This window comes from Lissotriton helveticus, chromosome 4_1 (genome assembly GCF_964261635.1).
Source record: "Lissotriton helveticus chromosome 4_1, aLisHel1.1, whole genome shotgun sequence".
Classification (NCBI taxonomy): domain Eukaryota; kingdom Metazoa; phylum Chordata; class Amphibia; order Caudata; family Salamandridae; genus Lissotriton; species Lissotriton helveticus.
In genome coordinates, this window is record NC_136063.1 from 1,708,553,840 (window position 1) to 1,708,575,460 (window position 21,621).

Consider the following 21,621-nt stretch of genomic DNA (forward strand, 5'->3'; position numbering starts at 1 on the left):
ATGGTCCTTGTTCTGATTGTAATTTTGACAGAAACATAGTCTCTAATTCTTTTGATAAACTATAAGGGTGTGCTGAGCATTTTTTCAATTTTTCGAAACCTTGTAAACACAATCATTTGTTTGTGTCCTTTACACCTTTTTGGTAGTAGGTGTGGAAAAAATAGCACCCCAATTATACTTAAGAATACGTGTAATTTAGATTTTCACACTTTGACTGTCGAGTGTAAAATATTCTCTGACTGTGCGGTTTCATTCCTTTTTGATAAGGAACACTACTACCTACTCTCTGTTTAACAAAATAATGAAGTAATACTGTTACAAAATGTGCTGCATTATGCTGCATAATTTGCCTTTTCTTGCTGTATAATTTTTTCAACCCTGCTGCATAATTTGGCCCTCTTCTGTGGCGTAATTCCAAAGGCCCTGATTGTAAGTTGTAAGTAAATGTGTGTATTTTAATATGATGTTACTAACAGGAAGATAACGACGATTCAATTATGAAATTACTTGCAGTGTAATGTGTAACTGATGGCGACCACTTTTCCTGAATGAGGGGTATTTCATTTGTAGCCGAAAGTCTTCGGTGACAGATATGGGCTACTCTCGTGTAAAAATATATACTTTAATGCGATCAGATATGCAAACTTGATTAGGCAAAAGAATCATTATTTCTTAGACTTAACATTAGCAAAAACAATTGGACATTTGTATGTATTTTCCTGACAGCAACTATGAACCATATAATGCATTTCATACATATTACGTTGCATTCGGTAAATCCAAATATAATTTTTTACAATCGCTGTTGCACAGCACAAGAAGGCAATCATGCCTTGCTGGGATTAAAACTATCTCATTAATACCCTTTTGTCCTTCTAATCTAATTATTCAATCTTCATTCATTGCGGTGGGGCTGGAGTCTTATTAATGTCAGAGAAACAGTAAGTGAGAAATAATTCTCTGCCACTGACCACAGGGGGCAAAATGGTATTCCACCTAACATCAGCACCCTCCAAAAATAACCTACAGACCTAGTTCCTACCTGTTGGGAGTCGGACTGTGATGCAATGGGGGAGAAAAGGAATACTCCTCATATGAGCTCCCATCAATGCTAGAAAAACAAGACCAACAGAGTTAAACTGGTTTCTAGGACGCTTTGCTGGCTCGCCTTTGGTGCCATGACTGAAGCAGAAAAACCTTTCTCATAGAAACGGCCTGCAGTATTTTGTGCAACAATTAGCCAATCAAGAAAACAGCTGATAAATATTGACCTTAAAATACCTAAACTATGATAGCTAAATAAAATAGAATTTTAATATAAATTCAGATGTCATGTAAAAGAGTTATAAATATAATATAAAATCAGATGTCAGGTAAAAGAGTTATAAATATAACAACCTCCTCCACCACACATACACACAAAAGCAATGAAGACGCAATTTCAATGCTGTCCTATTTAACATATAAAAAATAAGAACAAACACAGTCTTCACCATGCAGTTGAGCTGACCAATGTGCCTTCTATGGCTAACCTGCACTTGAATGCCGTTAGATACAAACATGTGTGTCCGCCAGGGCACCACAAATTCTAATGAAATTATTAAGAGTGCCAATTGCTCAGTGGGAAAACAGCGAAGTTGAATCTGCTAATCGTGTGTCAAGATAACTCTAATCACTAGTATATGCAGTAGACCTTTGTACTCTCTACCATTCCTATGTGACTCTTAGAGTATATCCATGTGTATCCCTTCCTTATGTATATAGAGATAACTCTAATCACTAGTATATGCAGTAGACCTTGTACTATCTACCATTCCTATGTGACTCTTAGAGTATATCCATTCGTATCTCTTCCTTGAGTGACTTTACTACTTGTACATTTGCAATTTTCCTTTGTGTTTGTATGTCCTCCTTGTTTGACTTTACATCTTGTACATTTGCAATTTTTTCTGTTTGTATCTTTTATGTAACGCATGTAATTCTAAGCCCTTATGTTTTGCAACTGGTTCTTATGTAAAGCGCTCTGACACCTTCGGGTAAAGTTTGCGCTATAGAAAATCGCATTCAATAAAAAATAAATAAATATTTCAGAGAGAATTTAAACATTGACTCTGGTCGACCACTGGACATTTTTAAACAATTCTGGTGAAATATTTCACTGAAGAAAATGCCTCAGATCTTATAACGAACTGCTCAGACTACCCAAAACTCGGGTTCCAAGATCAAAATTCTAGAACCTACTGGTGACCTGGAATACTTCCATCTATCGCTGTACATTTGGCACAGTGTACCACAGAAAGGAAATTACACATTGGCAGACATGCTTCACTGGCAGGACTTGACACTCTCTAGCAAACTAGATCCGCTGGTGACTGGCACCACCAACTTAAGCAATAAGAATTGACAACTGAAAAGGAGATATCTATTTTCAGAGGTGCCTGACAGGCAAACAGAATTACCTCTACGTAGCAAACAGGGAAACCTTTCCTCTCCAATTCCACAGTCATTCTCTTCTTTAGAGCTGGTCTGTAGGGTTTTTAAAGGGTAAACCAGTCTGTCATTGTTAGGAAGATCTAACCAAACCTAATAACATTTCCAAGTTCTTCTTTCCCAGTTATTCAGCAAAGCAGTGTATTTCCAGTCCTGCATAGATGCTATGCGGTATCAAAGCTATCCCACAGTCAAATGCACCACAAAATCCACAATAGTGAATTCCTGTCTCGGCAATGAAGAGCTTTATCCTGCCTTCCAACTAATTCCGGTCCTTCTAGATCAGCACCATGAGCTTCAGTGGACATCTTCCTAGACCCTCAGATGCCTATTTTCTTTTTCATAGTTGACACCTCATCAGGGTAATATAGGCCTGAAAACACACATTGAAGAATTTGACCATCAACACTTTGCTTCTCTTTGTGTGGTCCCTCAGGATTCATCTATCTTCAATGCAATTTAATGTTCCTCTTGGACCTTTGGTTTCAATTCTTTATCACCGCAGTTTATGTTTCATAGGTGTTGCCGATAATGTTATGAAAGTCAGCATTCTACAGTCACAGTGGATTCAAAGCTGTTTTTATATAATGTCCATCCATATTAGCATGTATCTCCCAGAGTATCCTTTCACTAGAATTCAGACTAGTAACAAGGGGTCGGATGGCCTAAAGGATTATGCAATTGTAAACCTTGTGATTCACAAAATCACTGCGTTACCTGAAACAAATCCATATTTAGCACGCGCAAAACCCATTTTAAGAGTCAGAAAAGTTACTTTAAGACTCATAAATGGATTCTACGATCCATACCAAATCACAATTTAGAATGGTGTAAAGGGGGTGTTCCTTCCAAATTGTGATCTGTAATCTATGTATCAATGGTTTGCAACCACATTTAGAGTCACAAACCATTGACCCATTACCGACCCCTCAAAGGAGGTAATAACTGAAACACAAAAGGAAAGGGGGCCCTTTGGGACCTTTCCCCTTTGACAATCATGTTGGCAGCATCACAGGGAGTGAGCAGTTGTCCAAAGGATCACTGTCTGCTCCTTCTGAAGTATTCCTAAATCGGACCCTTGTTTGGGGAAAAAAGCAGTGCTGGTTTCTTTAAGGAAATCGGTTTGCTAAAAAAAAAAAAGGTTGCAAGCATTGCAATGATGGCCTGTTATCCCTTAAAGGCACCACACATGTATTTGCAGTTCATTCTGCAACCCCTTGCTAAGGTGATTTCACCAATCGTTCTAAATATATAGGTCGGTTCATAAAATCAGATTTCATTCACAAAATATTGGTGCACAATTTGCTAACCCTTTTTGCGAATTGACTCTTAGTACATCATGCAAAATTGATAGTCACAAATGAAGATTTTGCAGCAACTTTTTCTTTAATTTATAATCATCCTAGTGAAAGTCATATATGAGTTAGTTTGGCCTTGCTAAATTCATCCTTAATACTGCTGCCAAGTAGACCATAAAATGCTATCTATTTTTCTGTGCATATCTGACAATTTTCAGGTCTGCAGTGTCTTGTTCTTGAAAAAAATAGAAATCATCCATTAACAAAAATGTAGGACTTGAATGGTAGGTTGATTTCTGTACTGAAATACGATGCTTCTATAGTGCACAAAGTGTCTCTATCACTAGTGATTTCCAATAGCAGTTGGAATTAAATACATACTAGCAGCCCGTCCCGACGTTGTCCGGGTATGAAATAGAATGTGTGTAATGTGTGTATTTGGCAAGGGCAATTCATTTTAAAATCTCACGGTAGACAACATATTTTTTTTCATTAGAATAGGGACGGAGAAGGCCCAGCTGCAGTCCTGGTTCATGTTAGCAGGCGCGTGTAATTGGTGTAGTGATCCACCGCCTGAGCCCGGCTACATCCCTGGTTGATGTTAGCAGGCGCGTGTAATGTCATTGAATGAGAGAGTTATCAGCCACGGGTAAATCCGTTTAATGAGACAGTTGAGTGACAGCGAGTAGGAGAGGCAGCAGTAACTGTCCCCGCAGACATGCTCATTTGCGTGTTCCCCCGCTTGAGGCCCAGATGCAGGCCTGTTTGATGTTAGCAGGCGCGTGTTCCCCCGCTTGAGGCCCAGCTGCAGCCCTGGTTGATGTTATCAGGTGCGTGTAATTAGTGTACTGATCCACCGCCTGTGCCCGGCTAGAGCCCTGGTTGATGGTAGCAGGCGCGCGTAATTTCGTTGAATGAGGAGATCAGTAACAGCACGCAGGAGAGGCTGCAGTAACGTTACTTACCAGGCCTCCAGGTGAGCACGTTTGCATACCGCCACAGCAGACGATCTTCTGATAAATGTACGACCCACATGGCATGAAGGGTGGAACATAGCACACTCCCCCAGCGTTTCTCACGCCCCCAGCGTGCCCCTTGATGCGGCGCAATTGCGTTCACAAGGCATGAAGGCCGGACATACGCCCCCAGCATTTCTCACGCCCCCAGCGTATCACACCCCCAGCGTGCCACTTGATGCTGCGCAGCAACGTAATTGGCGCTTGTATGTACGACTCACATGGCATGAAGGGCGGACACACGCCCCCAGCGTTTGTCACGCCCCCAGCACACGCCCATAGCCCACGATGTGATGGCCGTACCACACGCCCCCAGCATTAGTCACGCCCCCCAGCCCACGCCCACAGCACAATGCAGACACGCCCACAAGGGACTACTTTGCTGGCATGGTTCTTTTACCTTTTAAATGTATAGAGGAGTTGGCCTAACGGCTAAGGCGCTCGACCTCGGACCTGGGGATCTGGGTTCGAGTCTTGGTAACGACGCCAAACATCCTGTGATTCTGGGCAAATCACTTAATCTCCCCGTGCCTAACAAAAATGAATGTATGTCCTCATGTAACGTAACTGGTGCTCTGTAAAGTGCTCTGATACCTGATTCAGTTCGGGTCAAGTTTGCGCTATATAAAACTCTGCAAAATAAAATATATATATGGTGGCCGTCTGCATAGCCTATGTCCTTCTGCTGCAACTGCCCTTTCCAACGCTGTATTGGGTGTTGTGATTGGTGCTGTGGTTACTGAGATTACCCGCCTCAAAGGTTTGGGCTCTCTCTTTATAATATTAGTATGGATTGTTAATCTTGGTCCACAAAAGTGTTAGTGTCCTTGAATGATTTCTTGCTTATTTACTATGCTCCTCAACTTTGAAACTTCAAAAGTGACTAATATCTGCACTGTCCGCCCAGAACTTTCATGATTCAGATACTAAAGTTCTGAGATTTCTTTCAGTATATTTGTTCCAATAGAATCATGAACAATTCTTTAAATGCCAATAGATTATGTTCAGTTCGCTACATTCTGCACTGTGTAGGCAATTAAATGCACAGTGTGCGGATTACGACACTCACTCAATATTCTCTTACTCCCTCAGGCATTTACTTACATATTCAGTCATTCAATGACCCACTCACCCATCCACTCACTCTTAGCATTACACAAGCTCTTAAACTCTTCCTCGCTCACTCATATATTTAGCCTTGCACTGACACGATCACTTCTCACTCATTTCCTCACTTATTCATGCATTCAATTCTTCATTTGTTCATTCATTTACAAACTTGCTCACTCACCCATTCACAAGCCCACTGAGATAGAGATGTTTAAAAGAGCCAGGCAGAATCTTCAATTTGCGCCAATCTTTGGATCAATGCAGGCTTTTTCCATCATCAAAGAAAATAAGCAGATGTGATCTATTCTCATAGGGTTTGAACAGCATTAGCCATTGGAACCACCACCGTTCAAGAACTGTTTCATCAGTGCCAACATATTGAGTTATGTTGGCATTTCTGTGTCTATTTAAAATGTAAATCTCACTTCTAACCCAGAGCCTGGCTACACAGTGTCACAATCAGCAAGCCTCAGATTTTAAAATTGGACTTTAAATCTCAGATTGATTTCACAACCTAACAATCTTGAATTATCAAGTAATGCATTCAATTGCAAACCAAAAAAAAAAGACACATAGGACTTGATTTAGATCTTGGTGGATGGGTTACTCACTCCATCATGGTGACTTATATCCCGTCTGCCGAAATATAAAACCTATTATATCGTATGGAATTTATATTTCGGTGGACAGGATATCTGTCACTGATGTGAAGGAGTAACCCATCCACCAAGATCTAAATCAGATCCTCTAGGAGTAATGGCAGCTGATTTGATTCCAGACACTCCTGTAAGACTTTTGAAATAGAGCAACATGTTCAAATATTTACATTTAGATTGTAACGTAACCTACTGGTCAGTTTTCAGTGTGATAAAATTGTCTTACATAGCACAATTTTAGACTTTCAGCTATGACTTTATCATCAGTGCCAGGAGAAAACATTGGAAGGCAGAAAAGTACATTTCAGAAAGATCAGCTATTTGGGCTCTCCTTTCTTTCGCGCCAGTGGTAAACATGGCTAGACAGTGTATTTTTAGTATCTGGTGCTCTAGGTAGACCATATCTTTTGTGCCATGTAAATATTGCCGGGCAGTTCCTTTTTAGAGTGATTGCTTGTTTGGGGTAGATTGTATTTTCTCTGCAGATGTAAATATATCAGGACAGTACAGTACATTTTTAGAGTGATTTGGTGTTGTGCGTAGACGTTCTTTTCAGCAACAGTGGTTTCAATTAAAGCACATTACATTTTTGGGTGGTTGTGGGTTCTGGGTATATATTCTCTTCTTTCCCAGGTGTACAAATGGTTTGACTCTGTATTTTTGGTATGATTGTTGTTGATTGAATTTCATGTCTGACCTGGCTTGGGCATAAAAGGACTGTATGCTTTTCGAATCACTGCATATTCTGAGCTGGCTCTCTCTTTTGTCTCAGCTATAAACATCACAGAATAGTATATTAGTGGGATGATTCCATGCCCTGGGTATGCTCCATCTTCTGCACCCGGTAAAAATGACTTGGCAGTGAGTGCATTTCTAGGATGATTGCATGTTCAGGGTAGATTTTTTGTTTCTGCACCATGAATAAACACGACATGGGCGTGCATTTTAGGGTTGGTGTGTGTTCTGAATTGGCTTTTTTGTCCGACTGATATATACACAAAAGGTTAGACATGTTTCGATCAATGCATGTTTTGTGTTGGTTTTCTCTTCTGCCTTAGTGATAATCATCACAGAACGGTACATGTTTGGGGTGCTTATTGCCCTGCATTTGCTTTCTCTTCTGTTTCAGTGACAACAGTCCCCAAAGAGTACATTTTTAAGTGATTGCTTGCCCTGGGTTGGTTTTCTCTTCATTGGAAGGATTAAACTTAAAATTACAGTGCATTTTGGATAACTGAATGCTTTGGGTTGGCTTTCTCTTCTATGCTAGGGGTAATCATGAAGGGGCAATATGTTTTAGGAAGATTGCATGTTCTGGGGTGGTTTTCCTTATGCACTATGAGTTAACTTGGCTGGACAGTGCATTTTAGGACAATTCCATGATCTAGCTTGGCGTTCTCTTTTATGCATGGCTTAACTTGACAGAGCAGATAATTCATTTTAGGGTGCTTGTCCAATTCGGGTGGCTTCTTTTCCGCTCCACGGGTAAACTAGACAGGCATGTGCATTTTGATTGCATGCTTTTGGTCAGTCTTCTCTTCTGCGCCAAGAGAACGCACGCCATGACAAGACAGTACATCTTTAGAGTGATTATATCTTCTAGATTAGCATGTTTGTTTGTCAGGGCTAAACATGAAATGGCAGTACAGTACCATTTTAAAATAATTGCAGATCTGAGTTTTGTTTTTCTTCTGTGCTGGGGTAAACTGAGCAGGGCAGTACAACTCCAAACGACTGAATGCACTAGGTTTTTTTTTCTTTGTGTGTTGTGGGTAAATATGACGTGGTATGACAGTTGATTTTTAGGTTGTCTGAATGCTCTGGATTGGCCTTTCCTTCTGTGCTGTGGGTAAACATGACAGATCATTTTTAGGTTGACTGCATGCTCCAGGTAAATGTGTGGCCCAAATGATCGCTTTCTATGTGGGAGTAGTGAAAGGAACCAACTCAATGTCAATTCAATTAGTCTTACTTCAGGTTGAAAATCTAATAAATAAGTTCAAAATCCACAATAAAGTAATACAGGGAAGAAACATTCCAGAAAATTATGCCTATGGCATTCTATGACTATGCCCTAAGACAAAGTACAAGCACGCAGACATGCATTTTGAATCTCGTAGTAAGACGTTTGAAGCAGGGTTCTCAAATAAGCCATGAATGTTGGAGTTTTTGTGCTGATGTCCACAATTCCTGAGAAATAACAAACATTCAGACCGAAACCTCCCCACTGCTTAGCTCAATTCATGTGGAACTGACAATTCCAGAGAGATTCATTTATGTCAATTCACCAAATTGCAAGGGTTAGAGGAAGTGACATCACAGACCCTTTGTCTTGGGCAAGCTGGACCCACGCCCCGAGCGCCAGTGGAGTAGCCAGTGTGTCTTGGGCCCTAGTGCGAGTAAGGTAATGGGTCCTGTAGCCGCCGTTTGAACTGTGAGATACAGCAAGAATCGAGGTTCAGTGAGCCCCTGAGGCCACTGAGCCCTGGCGCTCTGGCAGCTGCTGCACAAATGGAAGCTATACCGTGCAGAGTGCCAACCTTCAGAGGGGTACACAGCGCTGTCTGCATTAGGGTCATGTAGATAGTGGCCCCTTGTCACTTGTGTCCAGTCTGTGCGTTTTACCTGCTGTAACATATTCTTTACATCCTGGAGATGCCTTTTTTTATTACCCACCAACCCCTTCCGTCTCCTCCCATCTATCTACCTTTTGCCCCTGCTGCCATTTACCAATAAACCCCCTTCTTTCCCTCAACAATTGGGTACCAGCATGACGAAGCGAAGTCGAGAGTAGTCCATGTGAGCTGGGGAGGAGTGAAGATGTTTGTGTTCAGAGAGGCCCGTCAGTCACTGTTCTGATCTAACCATCCCGGGACTGGCCTGAGAACACAAGCGGGACTGCCACGTGCCACCTGCATCGGTGTATTCATTAGCAAGTGCGAGGGACTGCCACGTGCCACCCGCCTCAGTGTATTCATTAGCAAGTGCGAGGGTGCGGAATTCTTCCCACCCTGGCGATATGCGAGCTAATGCCGTCTCTGCCCTTTGTCCCTGAGGACATCACAGTACTTGAACCCTATTCCTGTCTTTAGGCTCTTTACAGCCTCTTATTTGCAGGCAAAGGGCTAAAAAGGGCGAGGGGTGGAAAATGTACGGAAGAAAGGAGGCTTCACGAGGGCCCTGCTGAGTTTACTCCTGCTGCTGCCTTTACGGCCCCTGGGATCAAGGGTACCAAGTGTAGTGCTGCAAGGTAGCAGCTGCGACCCTGCTGACCCCTAAATGATGCCCAGGGGGAGATCTGCATTGGGGCGTGAAGCTCTGACCCTATTATTTCTTATCAAAAGCAACCCTTCTGAAGTAACTCGGATTAAAATAGAGGTATCTGGCATAAACCTTGAAAGAGCTAGAAATAAAACCAGCTTTCCTTTCCCGACTACTGCGCATCAGTGCTGTCACTGGAGAACACAGCACAGCTTCGCGCAACTTCACGCTGCAGTCTTTCGTATGCAGAGCAAGCCCAAAAGCGGTGTGGGGACAGGAGGGGGGAGGGGTGTCGGGGTTACGACAGGGACAGGGTAGGGACAGGATATCTCTAGCCTCCATGATTTGAATCAGTCGCCTCCAGCCGGACCACCCGAAAGACTGCTGAAGACCTGTGCCTATCGTCGAGATAGACCCAGTCAGTCCTCGGTAGGGCGGATGGACTCACACACTGCAGGAGTCGGGGTTTGTATGGGTCTCTGGTCCAAACGTGCAGAGGGACCCTGGTTGTATGTGACACTAGCGCAATTTAGATGGAAAGAGTTGGATGCAATGAGTGTAATTAAATACATTTCTGGTTTAGCAGAGTGGTTTCTCATTCACAGGTATGGGTAATAAACGATAGTAAAACCCAGCCCCTGGAAGGGCAAATACGAATACGAACTGTGCACCCCACCCCCTCGCAGTGAGTGTGATAAATACTCTGAACGGACCTCGCTTGCCCCCAGCTTGGTAAAAGGTCGAAAAAAACGATTAAAAGCTGAGATCCAAAGAGGCTCGCGCCACTTCCCCTCCCAGCCGAAGACCAATTACAAGCATGTGCCGTTTATCACAAAGCCCGCCCTGCCCTGCCTGCCCTGCCCGAGATTGGAGCTGGCGGCTTTGTGTGTCACCCTGTCTCACATGTCGCCGCCTCACACAGCAGCGTTTACCTCTCTCTGGAGCCTGGACACTGCAGCCTCCCACCGCCCCAGGTGCTCCATCATCCCACCCCACGTCCTGAGAGAGAGCGGCCACCCATGGGCACAGCCCCGATCGATGCCCTCTCCGCCCCTGTGAGCCAGTTCGACAGCCACGCAGCTCTCGGCACTCTCGCGCTCGGCACAGGGAGGCAGCCAGACTGTGCTGCCAATCATAGGACGATGCGGTCACGAAGTGCACATTAGGCGTTCAAGAGGGCACTGCTGGCATCACAGGTGTTCTAAGGCACTGCCGGCATCACAGTATCCCGGAACTGCGCTGCCATCGTGTCTTGTAAGGATGGAACTCACTGCAGACGCGTGAGTGGTACGGTGAATCCGCATCCGTGGACGAGGCGCAGCGGCTGCCGAGACATTCACTCTCAGTAGAAGCTGCGCGTTTCCCTCCACTGCAGTAGACTTTCAAGCAAGTGTAAGCAGCAGCACAGGCAGCGATAGGAAATGCCACCAGACTGCTCCATGCTCAAGTGACTCCAGCTGACGGAGCCCGCATCCAAGCCAAGCTGCTTGGAGCGTTCTTTTCTCAGCCAACGCTGGAGAGAGCCCAAATAGTGGCTTGTTTTAGGCACGCAAGCACCTCTCAGAAAGAGGCGGTATAATACGATGTATTTACTACTTTCAGAAGCTTAGCTAAACCATAGACGATCAGGTGTCAAAAGAATATTTCAGGAGAGTGGCAACATTGCCAGAACGGAAAATAAACCTGTTTATGCACATGAACCACACGAGCGCGCGTGCGCGCGCACACACACATAAACACAGAAGCATGACAGTTGTTCTGACGCGCCCAGGTGTATGCACCTGTATTCATTTGTATGCATGCCCATTAATATAAATGAATATGCATAACTGAACATGACTATGCATACTTATGAGTATTTGCACCTGGATAGATATATATGTATATGAATTGCGCAACATGTATATATTACTAAACATTTGAATGACATATGTATGTGTGTATATATAGGGAGAGAAAGTATTGAGATGTATATATATAGACAAATAGAGTGTACACACTCATATAATAGACATACATGTATGCAGATTCACCAGACCCACGCAGAGCTCTCATTAACAAACGCACACCTGCATTGCTTCTAATTAATACATGTTTAAACGACCTCACAGTTTACAGTTTTTCTGTTTGCTATGCAAATTTGTATCGTTATAGTAAGAACATGCAAAATATTTGCATCTTCGGGATTCGGAGAAATTCAAATCAATTTTCTGACCCCAAGAAAGGAGTTTTCGTTCTTTTTAATTACGAATTCCTCTTTTTCATGGTGTCTAATTTCATTAACGGTGTACTTTGGCTGCAAAGGAGTCCAATTTCCGCTTGGCAAAGCCATTGTTTACAACTTTTCTGTGCACTTGCTCGTGTGTGGTGTGCGAGGGGGCTCTGAATAAAACCCAGAGAATAAGTGTTCCGCCGAACAAAGCCTTTATTTTCAAATGGAAAGCACATTTGTGGGTGAAGTTAGGGAAACACCAGCCCACCCTTACGTCTCATGCCATATTTCTTTGTGCAGGTGTTCAGTACATCTTGGTCTGCTATTTACCAATAAAGTGCCCCTTTGACCCCTTTTGAAACGAGACTACACCGACAAATCAGCTTTACATGACACTTGTGGGGGTGTATACGACCACTAACAGCTAGCCTGCAGCACCACAAGCCCGCACGCCACCCCAAAAGCCCGTCCTCTTCCCAGCCCACATACATTCACACCTGCACACGGACACAAGAAGGAACATGCATCGCTCCTTACCCGCCTCTGCACTCCCCTCCCGGAGCCCGCGCGGGATACGCGGGGAGAAGCACCTGTGCAAGTTCGTGGGTGCTTTGTTTTGGCTCAGAAGTAGTTTTTGCTTGATTCGTTGTGGAGGAGCGGAGGGCTCCCCTCTTTCCTTCCACCTTGGGTGACTCCTTTGATTCTGAGTTTGTTGGCAGCAGGGCTGAGATGCTGGCGCCGTGCCTACGGGTGCAGTGGCCGGGACGGCGGAGAGGGGGGCATTTTGTGCTTCACTTGACGGGCAGAGTGTTTTATCCTCTCAGATGTAGCAGGCGCGCGCAGGCAGAGGGGAGCGCGGGGAGGCGCAACCAAAGGTACTACAGAGGCGCACTGCCTGCGTGTCTCCGTCGCCGTTCTGAGATGGGTGATGTAAAATGAAATGCCTCCTCCTCCCTCTTCCTCCTCCACTCATTCTCATTTCCCCCTCCCTGCGTTTATACACCCCTCTGCCCCCCCGCCTCCTCAGCTGCCTGTCCAGTCTCTGGGGGAGGGTTTTACAACCCTGTCTGAGCGGATCCCGTCTTCTCGCGGAGCGCTGAGACAGAAAATACACATCATCCGCAGCCAGGCTGATAGCAGACGCCAGAGGATTCCCCTGCCCACCCACTCGCTCGCTCCCCGCCGAGACCCTTCGGAGCAGGGGGAGCCGCGGCATCCCGGCGGCGGCGGCGGGCAGCAGGCGGGTGCAGGGACACTGGGCCGGGCACCTGTTCGCACCAGGGCCATTTAGAGGTGTCTAAGGCACTCGGCTCTGTTAGGGGGCATACCTCGTCGAATCTGGCGGGCTTTGTGCTCTGCCGGGCTCAGGGATGATTGCAGTTGCTAAAATTGATGGAAAGCAATCATCTTTCTTATGAGCAGCGTATAACAAGGCGATTGAAATAAGAACACGTCCCGGATGAAGTAAATGCTGTCGAGGCGAAAATGCCTTCTCCAGTGCTCTTGCGTCGTGTCCGTTCTAATAGTAGTATCACTTATTCCATGTAGCGCTTCATGCCGCACGCCTGCTTTTTCTATGCACTATATAGAACAGATGGCACAGGACTCGAGTTACCGACCTCGGGAAGATGGAAAGCTGATTCTGCCTTCCCATGATTTCCATCTTTTGACCTTTAGGTCACAGCAGACGTCAACAGTTAATATTAAATGCAACTAGAAACTCTTTTTAGTCGGAGGGCAAACAGTTCATTCAGGTATCTAGGATTTTTTTTGTATATAGCTAAAATCACTTTAGACCCAAAATTCATAAGCAAAGTGTGTCCTTCTGTTGGGAATTATTCTCCAAGCGTTGGAATTATTTCAAAATGTTCTTTATTTCAAACCAGTTTTCGATACTTTTTTTTGGCAGATGCAGCCAGCGTGTTTCATCCATTATAGGGACTTCATCAGGATTAAAGAATATTAATTCTTAATGCGATTCAAATAGGAAGCAGGAACTTGCATTTGCCCAACACGTTCATTTATACATGTTTTTAATGGAGTGAAATTGATGAGAAGTGAATGGATGTCATTACAGGAATGAGTTATGAAAAAGGTTTTTTGCCCTGATGAAGACCCTATAAGCGATGAAATGCGTTGGCTGGGTCTGCCAAAAATGATTGAAAACTAGTTTGAAATAAAGAACATTTTGAAAAAATTACAATGCTTGGAGAATAATTCTCAACAAAAGGAGAGACGTTGCTTATGCATTTTGAGTCTAAAGTGATTACAGCTATATACAAAAAAATATGGATATATGATTGAACTGACAGACAGTATGTTGCCCTCCTACCAAAAAGAGTTTTTGATTTATTGTCGAGTTTTGCAGGCAGTTGAACAGTGGTGGTTCCTCTGCAATGATGGAGGAGCATCACCCTACTGCCTGGCTAAGAGCCAGCAAATAAAAAATAAAAATTATTCTTGCATCGTTTTATTTTGCATTTGCCGGCTCTGCGCACTTAGGTTTCTCCAGCCTGGCCTGAGCGGAGCGTCTTTCCAGCCCGCTCAGGCCAATCCCTGTGCTGCTCTGCAGCATGGGGATTGGCTGGGAGTCTGTCCCAGGGGCTGCTGGGACCAGGTAGAGGAGAGGTGGCACAACGCGATGTTGGAGGCAGTCGGCGTCTAAAGGTAAGTAGAAAAAAAGATATTATTTCTAACACCTCCCGCGCCCCCCCCCTCCCGCGTTCTCTCCACTCACCAACCACTCACTGTTTGTGGCGGCCGCCACTGCACTCGAAACTCTAGGAATAGGCACACAAGATAGGTAGGAATTTTGGGATATTGACCGGTGCAGTTTGAAGGATCACTACTGCCATTGTTTTGAATCTCTTCAATGCAACCAGTCACTTTATGATAATTCTCGCCTCAGTGCCTATTCCAATCATGGAGTCCCACTCTGCAACTCTGGGCAATAGCTTGCTTAATCTCCACAACGGCCCCCACAACGCTAAGGAGGCCTGGCCTCCACCTTGGAGGTGCCCAGGAGTGGACACCTCACAGGGAAAGCCAGGAGGGGTTCCACAGCGGTATTCGTACAAGCGCCTTGAGACCCTTGCGGGTGAGTAGTGCGCTATACAAGTATCAATTTACAATTTACTTAGCCAGCTCTCACTGGAAACAACATCTGATATCCTTGCATATTTAGGATTGAATTCGCATTCTTTGCAGTTTGTCACAGCATTTCCAGATTGCCCCCGATTGTGCTTGTACTGTTGTTATTCCATACTGATATTTGGACCAACCGACCCATGTAGAATGTTCTTTCTACAACTGACAACTCGCACAATGTCATTTTCCCACTTGTTAGTAGGTGCAAATCTTGCTACTAAGTCCCAGTTTCCCTGTTAAATTGGCAAAAAAAATCTTTCAAATGGTGTGCAATCAGAATGTTTCATCCAAGCCGTTTGTAAACGATATTGTTTTTGTCTTGCAGTTGGCATGGTTACACCTGCCGTGAGCTGACCATCGAAGGCAGTGCTCTTGCAGGAGACCTGCCCTAGTTCGCTCTCCATTAAACGCAAGCATGAGTGCAGTGGAGAATTTCAGGTCACAGGAGTGCAGCAAGAGCAAGCCTACGTGAACCTGTTAATGGATCAGCCCAAGATGATATAAAGGCGCTACAAATACATGAGTTGTCATGTTCACAAAGAACCTTCTCCTTGATCAATATACTGAACTGAAATTGGATATGGGTGCAAGAGAAGGATTTTATGTACATTAATGGGCGTTAGAGTCCTGCTTGTGAAGGCTGCAGGTTGTCCGTCTGTTTCTAGTAGCCACGTGGCTTTCGGACTGTTTTTCATTCAAACAGAATATTCGAGGACAGCTAAACAAAACGCTAGATTCATTTGGCTACATTTCCTGAGCCTGATATAGAGCACGGTTACAATTGCCTCTCTGATGTCGCTTGTCACCGTTTTCTGCATGTTTCTTCCTTATATTTGAGATGGGTTTTTATGACAGCTGCTGCCATGTTTTCTTGGTAAATAGAGTCTGAATTTTATCCCAGTGACGTTGGCTAGGGACTGGTAAATTTACTTGCCAAATAACATAACCCATTAAATAACTGACATATCTGTAATATCTTCCTTGTTTAACAGTTTGATGCTTCTACAACATAATTATTTTAGCAAATGGCATCTTTTGCAAAGTGCACCAATTTCAAAATGCTAGAAAACGGATAAAATCTTTATTATATGCAATCCAGTTATCTCAGTTTTACCAGATTATATCACTGCTCTGTTTATAGAGGCCCTGATTTACTAAGATTTGCATAAAGCAATAATACATGTCAGAAAGCTACAGACTGCTTTATTTCCTATCGGTTGCGCACTGATCTGTTTTGTCACACTTGTGCTAAAAATGACTAATTTGCATGACAGTAAACACAGTATATCTAGGGCCACTGGAACCAAGAGGCAAAATGTAATTTTTACACATGATAACGCTGTCTGGGAAAATATGTCACCTCACCAGTACTAGTTTAACAACCAAATACTGTAAAAGGCTACTAAAAGATGACCAGTTGTAAGACATTGGGTTGTTGGTTGACTGTAGCATGAACCTTGGTCAAGCAGCAACCACTATCCTTGTCAGGGTGAGGCACAAGCCTACCCTAAATTAAGCTGTGCTCAACCCTCTGGTTGCGTGGCACAGAGCAATCAGGCTTAACTTAGAGGCAATGTGTAAAGTATTTGTGCAACACTTTAACCATTAATAAAGTAAAAAACACATATATAAAACAAGACCAAAAAGAGAAAAATCCAATTAGTAAAACAGGAGATATGCAATTTAAAAGATTTCAGTAAAAGTAGAGCCAAAGAGAATACAGCTCTAAGTGTGGATATATGGTTGTGCCGGATAAGGCCAAAGTCACAAGTTTAGGCCAACCATGATGGAGCACGGGTTGGCTGCAAGGATCCAGTTAGGCCTGCTCAACTAGTACCTTGAATCCTGGTTTGCAGAGTGTTTGAAGGATCCATGACGAAGATGTGTTGCACAGTCGTAGCATTGTGTTAGTTCTGAAGTACTGTGAGGTTGCAATGCAAGGTCTTGCATCATCGTTGTTGGAACTGGGGGTCTCTAGTTGGCAGAACCTTTACCCAGGTAGGGAACCTTGCTTCTAGTCAGGGTAAGGGGGATACACACTTAAGATAACCCCTGCTCACCCCCTTGGTAGCTTGGCACAAGCAGACAGGCTTATCCCAAAGTCAATTTGTAAAGTATTTGTTCTCAAACCAAACAGTAATACAGTGAAAACACCACAAATGGACACCACACCTATTTAGAAAAATAAAGTAACCAAACAAGACCAAAACAACAAGAATCCAACATACATGTAGTAAAGTACAACTTTTGAACTGTTATTTCAAATATAGAACTTGAAGCAAAAAGTTAGTTCCACCTCGGGCTATTACGATGTCAGCCAATAATCCAAAGTACAGCGCTGACCCGAGGTGTGTGGAGTCGGGCACAGAGTCACTCGACCCCTGAACAACAGTACTTTGGAGTGAAGCCTTTGGACAATGCATGGAGTCATGGAGGTGAGGTGTTGGTGCCAAGGTCGAGGCCGGCTCCTAGGCTGTCATGGGGGAGCGAAGGCGTTGTGTCCACGAGGAGGCGATGTGTTGAGTCCAGGTCAGGGGAAGTCCATTGCTTTGGCAGTTCCATTGAGACGATGCGCAGTTGAAGACTCGTATGGTCACCGTCAGCGGTTATTGGCACCATAATAACGAGATACAGGTGCTGGCAGAGATGGCATTGGTGCGAGCGCTGACGTCAGGAAGGCCAATAACTGCAGGCGTCGAAGGGCGTTGGCAGCTCCTGTGCATGCGGGGCAGTGAGTCGCGTACTTCAGGAGTGGTGCCCCAGGCCTCAGCAAAGGTCTCAGCATCCCGGTGGGATTGCTGACAGCATCGGAGATTGCTTTCCTTGCTTCTTTTAAGTATCTTCCAGATCCCAACAGCAGGAACAACCATCAGAAGTCAAACATTGGAATAGGCACCTGCTGGCAGGTCAAAACTCCCAACAATGGATTTTAGGGGATCTGGCGGTGAAGTCTTTGTGTCCCTGAAACTTCAGAACAGGAGACGAGCACACATAAGCCCTTGGAGCCTCTCCTTCAAGCAGGTTTCTCAGCAAACATCCAGTCTTTGTCTTTTCCTTGGAAGAAACAGCAATCGCAGGGCAACCTCACATAGCAATCAGCAAAGGGGCAGTACTCTTCCTCACAACTCTCCAGTTCTTCTCCTTGGCAACGGTTCCTCTTGAGTCCAGAAGTGATCTATCTCTTCGGGATTTAAGATCCTCTACTTATATCCCATTTTGTTTTTGTTCTCTTTGGGGCAAGGCTCTCTGAGACCAGTCCAAACCTGTTCTGTCCTCTCTAATGCAGTATCACTACAGGAGATGGAGACAGCATTGTGCAGAGGAGACACTTCCTATTCAGGTGTAAGTGAAACACCTCCCACAACTTAAATAGCAGTCAGGGTCTGTTCAGCTCAGCTTGGAGTCACACAGGAAAGACAGGACACACTTCTACCCCCTTGTGGCTGTCTACAGAGAATGCACACCCCAGCCCCTGTTACCCCAAAACCAGACAGTCAAAACACAAACCAGCAGAGGCACAAAGAATGATAACATAAGAAAATACCTCCAGCTCATGATGTAGAAATTCATACCTTGATATCGGCATTCCATTTGTCACCACACATGATGTAGAAATTGATACCTTAATATCAGTGTTCACAGATATTGTCGCATGATGCCTATTGCTCAGAAAACATCTTAAAAGAAAACACTCTGAAAAATATTAGAACAATGGATTTAACCCAGACCTACTGACTGGGCGAGGATGTTAGATTTGCTCTGCATTCCGTCCATCATCTGTGTGTCTTTTGCTTTCTCGACCTAAATGCGCCGGATATGCCCAGATGTGGGTCCCGGGCTCACTGTGCCACTGGATTCAAGCTCGCCTGGCTGATGAGGATTAATGCCCAGAAACTGGTCCCAAGATGTTGTTTCCGGTTCAGGGAGGACCTGGCTTGGCAGTTCGGTCTGGACTGTTCCCATGAGGCACAGGGTCAAGACTGATTTGCATATGGCTGGGTCTAAAGTAGGGTTGCATGGTGAGCAAAAGAACAATGGATTTAACTCAGATCTATTGACTGGGGAGAATGTTTGATTTGCTCTGCATTCCATCCATCCTCTGTGTGTCTTTTGCTTTCTGACCTGAAGTGTGCGGAATATGCCCAAACGTGGGTCCCGGGCTCACTGTGCCACTGGATTCAATCTAGCCTGGCTGATATGGGGTGATGCCCTGAAACCGGCCCAAGATGCATGTTTCCGATCCAGGGAGGACCTGGATTGGCAGTTCGGTCTATACTGTTCCCATGAGGTACAGGGTCAAGACTGATTTGCATATTGCTGGGTCTAAACTGGGGTGGCATGGTGAGCAAAATAATGATGGATTTAACCCAGATCTATTGACTGGGGGAGAATGTTTGATTTGATCTGCATTCCATCCATCATCTGTGTGTCTTTTGCTTTCTCGCCCTAAGTGCGCCGAGTATGTCCAGACATGGGTCCCGGGCTCACTGTGCCACTGAATTAAAGCTAGCCTGGCTGTTGTGGGGTGATGCCCCAAAAATGGTCCCAGGATGCGTGTTTCCGGTCCAGGGAGGACCTGGCTTGGCAGTTCGGTCTGGACTGCTCCCATGAGGCACAGGGTCAAGACTGATTTGCATATGGCCGGGTCTAAAGTAGGGTGGCATGGTGAGCAAAAGAACACTGGATTTAACCCAGATCTATTGACTGGGGAGAATGTTTGATTTGCTCTGCATTCCGTCCATCATCTGTGTGTCTTTTATTTTTAAAAGTGGCATTTTCAAACACACAATTTAAAAACTATCTTCTTAAAAAGATGTGTTATTAAATTCTGAGTTCAGAGAACCTAAACTCCACTTTTATAACTTGTCCCAAAGGGAAAGTGATACTTGTAAGATGTTACAAAGCAACTCTCATGCTAGCCTATGAGACAGATAGCCTTTCAATAGTGAAAAACAAAATAGGCAATATTTAGGACATGTAAAACACACCAGTAAATGGCCCACCTTTTACATACACTGCACCCTGTCCATGGGGGTACTTTGGGACTACTTGAGGGGTGCCTTACATTTAAGAAGAGGGAATGTTAGGGCCTGGCAAGTGGGTAAACTTGCCAGGTTGACATGACAGTTTAAGACTGTGCGCAGACACCTCAGTGGCAGGGCTGACATACCTTTTCAATGCTTCTCATGTGTGTGGCACAACCAGTGCTGCAGGCCCACTAGTAGCAGTTAATTTACAGGCCCTGGCAAACTCAGTGCACTTTCCTAGGGGCTTACCAGTAAATCAAATATCCAATCCTGGATAACGAATCACAATAGTAATTTATACATGGAGCAGTTGCACTTTGACACTGATCAGGAGTGGCAAAGTACCTAAAGCATCTAATCCAACAAAAACGAAATCCAGCACAGTTTCAAAAATACAAGTCAGGGGAAACCACGCCAAGAATGCCAAGTATAACAGTCATTGAGGATCTCGTCAATGAGGACTTGCAATGCACGGTCTGACATCGAGGATGCATTGTGCAGTTTAGGCGATGTGTTGGTTCTGGGGAGCTGCAAGGCTCGAGGCTTCGTCTGGCTTCGTCAGTGAAGCTGCTGTCGATGAGGGATGGAAAGGCCTACACTGAGGCTACGTTGTACAGTGGCGGTGCTAAAAAGGTTGCAAGCTGCAGAGGTGTTGCAGATCTTTGTAACAAGTCCAATCCATGCAGCAGTGGCTTTGCATCAGTTCTGCTCAGGGCTGTGCCGTGCAGCAGAGATGGATCAATTCTGTTGGATCCACAGAGGCTAGCAGAGCAACTTAAGCCCACCTCCAAAGGTCCAGGACTGGGGTGGCACCACTTGGCAGGGCAGACTCACAGATGGCAGTGCCCTTTTTGCAGGGTCATCCCAGAACTTTTTGCCTTCGTCCGGGTATTTTTCTGACCTGGTATTGGTGGTTTTGACTCTGGGCCCTTTATCACTGCTGTCCAGTTTTAAAGTGCATTTTCTCTCCATGGTAACAGTGGTAAGATTGGTCTACAATTGTTTGATGTATTTAATTTACCTATCAGTCCCTTGTAAAGTGGTATCTCATATACCCGGGGCCAGTAAAGTAAATGCTACTGGTGGGCTTGCAGCTCTGCTTGTGCTACCCACCAAAGTAGCCATTCGAACCTGTCTCAGGCCTCTGCCATTGCAGGGCCTGAGCATGCAGTTTACTACTGCCACTGTGACGTGGCACTTAAAGTGGGTTCCATGTCTGTGACTCCCCTTTTACTACATATCAGTCACCCCCTAAGGGAGGCCCTAGCTAGCCTTATGGGCAGGGTGCACTGTAGGTAAAAGGTAGGACATGTGCCTTAACTGTGTGGCATGTCCTGGTGGTGACAAACTGCCATTTTGGTTTCTCACTACTGTGAGGCTGCCCTCTCATAGGAATGCATTGGG